Raw genomic sequence first — 6000 nt, forward strand, 5'->3', positions numbered from 1 at the left:
AAATTCTTGGTGCTAGCAAAACACTACCTGCCTTAAGCCTGCCAGGACACAGCACCTTTCAGTGCAGAAACCTGAGCTAAGTTTTGGCAACTCACCTGGCAGGTTACCTTTCAAGGGAACACAATGATTAAACTAGATCATGTCTAGGTGTGGTTTTAACATCTTTATTGCCATGGGATTATTGCAAATGTCGGTAAAAGTTCTGGAGATTGTGGACAAAATATTCATCCATTTATGTCCAGAGTTACTGTGCGTGACTACAGAGATGCTCTTAAGCAAGAACTGAACCCTGTGGATCTATACAGGGTTTGATTATGGTTGCAGCATTATTAGTAATCTTGAAAGAATGACTGTGGATTTTAATCTCATCCAAACACCTTTTCCTGATGAGGTCTCAGTCATTGGACCAGTGCTGTGACACAAGAGACAGAGGATCAGAACAAACCCGAGAAAAGCTCTGCATACCTTGAAGAGAAAAGCATCATAGAATAGTCTGGGTTTGGAAGGGACCTTTAAAAGCCCTGCTCCTGCTGCAGATCTGGGACCTCCCACAGTTGTGCCCTGTACAAAGGCGCTGGGACTTCCAAGTGATCTGATTGCCTGCTTGAGCAGTTCTGCTTGCAGTGCCCACCGATGTCTGGCTTTTAACATCACTTAGTTGCAAGTGATTTGGTTTCAGTAAGCTTTACCAAACAGACCAATAAGGCAAAGAATGGTTTTTTTTTTCCCGTATAGAAATAAATAGAAGTGTGGAAGATTTGCTGACTCATTTTGTCCCACACAAGCATCGCAGCCAGTTTTCATCATGTTTATTTGGAAAATGGAAAACATACTTTAGCATAACTTAATAACGTAATTCATAACATCACATCTTACTCCTCACAAACTGAGTGCCCTGGAAGTATTTCCAGACTCCTGGGTCCAGGTGAATACCCCAGCTAGTTGCATCCGTATGCCACTGTAAGACCTAAAGCAGCATCTTCCTTTTTCCCTGCCTCTTCCCCKTTTTTGGAAAGCAAAAAGGGAGCTGCAGCATGATCGAGACAGGCTGGACAACTCAAAAAAAACTAATGTGGTGTATTAGAATATGATTCACTCTTCAGTAGGAGGCRTAGATGCTCTTGAGGTGGTTCCACCATGATATAAAGTTATGGCAAATGGGCAAATGGGGAAATGGGGTGGGGGCCCTACTGGATAGAAAAGGAACATTAGACCTCAGTACTTGGCTACGATTGCTTCCTCTATAAAATCTGGCATTGAATCCAGCACTTAGCTGCTTAATATACCTGTTTTCAAACTGTAAATACCTTGGCCTGGAATCTAAAGCCCTGGGGAACCTGTAGGGCCAGCTTAGAGCTCTGGGCTGTTGGAATGAGAGGCAAGGTGAATCATCACCAGATACTTTAACCCAAAATTCAGGAGCAGAGGAGAAACAGAGCTGTTTGCAGGTCCCTTTTCCAACTTATTGCCAGCTCTAAGGATTGAGAGAAGGGCAGGAACAGTTCTCTTCTACCTTGGCTCTGATCACCATGGACCCAGAATGAGCTGCAGGACAGAAAAAAGGACCTTTACAGAAAAATCAGAATTCTGATACACCTGACCTACCCACAGCAGTGACAACTSTTCCTGGGCCAAGTCCAAGGTCCATCCCCTGACCTAAAATGAAAATTAAATGTATTCAATAATGAAATTTTCAAACAAGCCTGAGTCTTAGTTGGAGCAAATGTTCTTAGAAAAAAAGACAGTTGCCTCACAGAGAAATGTAATGGTGAGCAAGAAGCCGAATTGTTCTTTTATTTATATAAATGCAACTTCTTTTGAGRTCTAGCTGCCAGTGAGGAATTTCACAAATGGAAATAAGAGCAAAATTTCCCCTCAGCACTAAGTAGAGCTGACCTTTGAAACAAATGGAATTACAAATTCCTTGGCCTTGTGTCATTTGCTATTTCTCTTAGGGATCCTGCTGCTAGGGTGAGTTGCTGCTGGGATATGTTGCTGCTGATCTTAAGGGACAAGTAGACTTTGTGGCCGTGGCAGACTTAGAAAAGTGTGAAGACTCCAAGATAAAAATCCAGCATTTATAGAATCTCATTATTTTGGAGGACCTGACTTACAGCTTGTGAGTGATTTAGGATGGGCAATGCTGGCAGGGTGTATTAGGTGCAATGTGCAATGTCACATAAAGCTCCTAGGATTAAAATCTTCCACGTTATTACCAAGTTACAGGGCTCTGTTACAGATATCTGAGTACGTCTTCTGGCTGAAGGGATAGCAGGAGAAGAGATCCGTTCTGAGTTTACCTCCATCCAATATACTGTAACTTTTTTTTGGTACGAGAAGATCCCCAAAGGGAAGAGAGAGCTGCCGGCAGCCCTGGCTGGAGGGTGCCGAGGGCGGAGGGAACCGGCAGATGGAGCCGCAGCGCCGGGAGCCGCTCCCGAGGCAGGGCAGTCCTGCCTAAGAACCCTCAACCTGAATAAACAAAGCTCCCAGCACTGCAGTTAGGACTACTCACTGCATCTTTGGTGATTCATCTGAAAGAACCAGGCTTGTTTCTTCATCTTTTTATTATAAGAAGACATCACAACAACTTGYTGCAAGCTCTGTACATGGTTTCATACTTCTGTCATTATGATTGTATTACAAATTTCATATTWATCAAGAACAATCCTAGGACAAATACAATACAAAACCCCTTTATGTGAAGCTAAGTTAGCTGGAGACAGTATCCTTCACTCTTCTCCCTTCAGGGCACAATTGGCTTTGTTGACTTCCATAAATCATTTGTGATTGAAATCCACGTAGCTCCACTAGGTTAGAGAAGTAGAAATTAGCCTTCAAAACCTTAAGGAGGTTTTGGAGGATTTCCTTTTTCCTGGGCAGTTATAAAAGTTAACCAGGTCAACAAATATAAAATGACAACTGAACCAATTCATACCACTGAGTTGCTGTCATTGCATAGTTTGGGGATGATAGTAAAAACTGTTCTTTTAGACAGTCAAGTTCTCTACAGGCCATGAAGACATCACCAAATWAAGTTGGCTCAAAGGTGGCAGATAAACTTTAATATAGATAAATCCAGGGCAATGCAGCTAGGAAAAAATTATCCACATTAGACCTGGAACTGAGTATTATTACTTAGGAAAGGGACCTCTGAGCCATCGCTGATGGTTCTCTGAAATCATCAGCTCAGTATGCAATGGCAAACAAAATCCAATAAAATGTTAGAACTCGTAAGGAAGTTATTAGGAACAGGACAGAGACTGAAATGTTACTGCTACATAAAAAACAAACAAACAAAACTCCAAAAATGGTGGTGTAGAGGCTGCTGTTTTATGAAGACTCAAAATACTGGGACTCCACTCCAGAGTGAAGGAGACAATGGAGTGATGGTTTACCAAATGATGAACAAGCTGGTTAAACCAAACATGTAAGTGTTATTTACAAAGACCTTGTATGGGATCTAGGGGGCACTTGAGGCAACTACCAAAAGATCTGCTTGGAAGAGATAAAAGAAAGTATTTGCTGACACAGTGAGCAGTGAACCTCTGGAGCTTGCCAACACAGGAGCTTGTGGAGGCAGACAGTATTCGCATGTWCAGAAAGGGATTAGGCAAATTTTTGTGTCTTCATTCTAAAAGGATAAGGCAGGAGCATACCCTCTAGTATCCCTAATCCAACAGCAATGAATGCTGCATACTGGGGGAAAGGACTGCACATAACAACCAGCCTCACGTGGTCTTCCTAAACAGCAACTCTTCTTGCACCACTGGAAACAGCATTGGGTGAGACAGCTCATTATGTGACCAACTGTCAGGTCACATATCAGCCAGGCTGTCTCCTAYGTGCAGCTTGGGACTTCTTCCCCTCGGCAAGGTTCCCCTGTGGGATGCAGCCTCACCCGCACACTCAGCCCTTTCTCCATCATCAAAATGCTGAGTTCATACTGAGGCTGAAGCCTGAGGCCAGCTGATAGTTTAAAATAGAGCCAGCTAAATCAAGATCCCTAGGAAAAGGTGCAACTTTTATATCCTGCTTGACTTGGTACAAATGAATAACAGTGTTGGCTCCTGGTCCTTCACAAGGCAATGAGAGAACAAGGGGTAAAATAAGGTTGTGCTCTTATACACAGTTTTGGGAGAAGTAAAGAGGAACAATACAAGATGCCCAAGTCAGCTGAGGAGGTTCTACCTTACTCTTCAGTACTGCTCCTCGGACTCTCTCAAAAAACATTTTTCAGCAATGACAAGCTGAAACTTAATTATCAAAACTAATTATATCTACAAAGTAATTGARAAAAAGAATAATGAAATTCCCATATTATCTCCTAGATACTTCCTGGCCTGTGTTTTTCTCCCCAGTTCATTACCTTTTCTTCTATGATTCAGCGAGGGCTGGGCTGCCTGTACACACATGCTCATGCATGCAAACACACAAACACCAATACACTTCCTTAGCCCATTTGGTTCAGCCATTCCCTCTGCTCCATCTTTTTATTTTTTTTTTTCTTTTAACACAGTTCCCGTTTCCTCTGTGTAGTGCTTTCAGTGTATGCCATGCTGGCATTTTGTTTCTGCCTCTCCTCACAGTCCTTTTGTCATGTTTTAATATTTCCTGTTGTCAGGCTTAACAGACTCATCACTTGTGTTAGGCACAAGACAGGGATGTCATCTCCCAAGTGACTTGAGCAGGGCTGTGGGAMTTCAGGTAACCCAGGAATGACACTCTGCTGCTGGACATGCCACTTGTTTTGTGTGTTGAKTGAGGGACCTCGAAGGTGGTCAGGTACCTGCCTTTCCCTTGTAAAAGGTGAAGCTGCTTAGTAATATGGATACAGGATTATTTTTTCACTATAARCAAAGCAGTTACTCTAGTTGAAAGGATTGAATTACTTTTGAATAAACTTTTCCCAGACAGTTCAGCAGAAAATCAGCAACTAGCATGGAGAATTGGTTTAAAATCTGGGAAATCATAAGCAATTGAAAAAGGCTTTCAAAGGAWAGTGGTACATTTCTTTAATGATAGGCAATGCTTCCTGCTCTGGCCATAACATCTTAAACACTTCACACCAAAAAGCCCCCTTGACACTGAAGCAACGCTGCCTTTCTTGACAAAATTTCAGCTGTATTATCATCACTGGAAAATGCTTGTATTGTTAGGACCAAATTTTCTCAATTACAATCTAAATGCCATTTTTCTGAAGTAARTGAGACTGAGGTTTGCTGAGAGTAGTATTTGCCACTTATAAAGTTCCCCCATTCCCTGAGCACAATGCACCACTTTTCTGGGGGTCTGAAGCTGAGGACCTCTTCTTCTGCTGCTGTGGGGTGGCTGYCTTGGCTTGTTCAGCTGTGCTTGCTCACATCAGCTGAGCATCCAGCCTGGCCTTTAATAAAGTTCTTTTTGAACCCTTCTGCTTTTTCTTTACCTAGTAATCACCATGACGGTGAGGGACAACTGACAATAAGACCAGTGGCTCTCTGAGGGAGATAGGGGCATATGGGGGCAGGTGGAGGGGACAAGCTTCCAGCACCAGTGTTTCAGAGGTTCACAATAGCACGCTTCCCTCAGAAAGTATTCTGTATTTGAATATCCATTAAAGGGTAGCAAGTAACCACGGGATGCCGTACAMCTCTGGGTTATAACTCTCAGCAGAGGCTGCACAGCTTCCTGGATTGTCTTTAACAGGAGGCGAGCCAGAGCTGGAAAGCTTTCCATTTTCCAGCCTGCTGGCTTTAGCAGTAATGTCATGTAAGTCCAAAGGGAGACAAGTGACCTTCTAGCTCATGCTATTGTGCTGGTAACACACACAAACAAAGCCTGTAGCTAGAGGGGGAAGAATTTCACCAAAAACAAAGTCTAAGAGAAGTCCTTTCCTTTGCACATTTTCATATRACCCTCCTGTGATGAAAGCTGTCCTGAGTGACTGGTGTTTTCATCCTCCATTCCCCTAAAGGACTTAGCACACACTGTGCTGATGTCTGGCCCCAAATGTAGACT

Source organism: Malurus melanocephalus, unplaced genomic scaffold, assembly GCF_030028575.1.
Source record: "Malurus melanocephalus ecotype Western Australia unplaced genomic scaffold, MMel_1.1 scaffold_3, whole genome shotgun sequence".
In the NCBI taxonomy this organism is placed as follows: Eukaryota; Metazoa; Chordata; class Aves; order Passeriformes; family Maluridae; genus Malurus; species Malurus melanocephalus.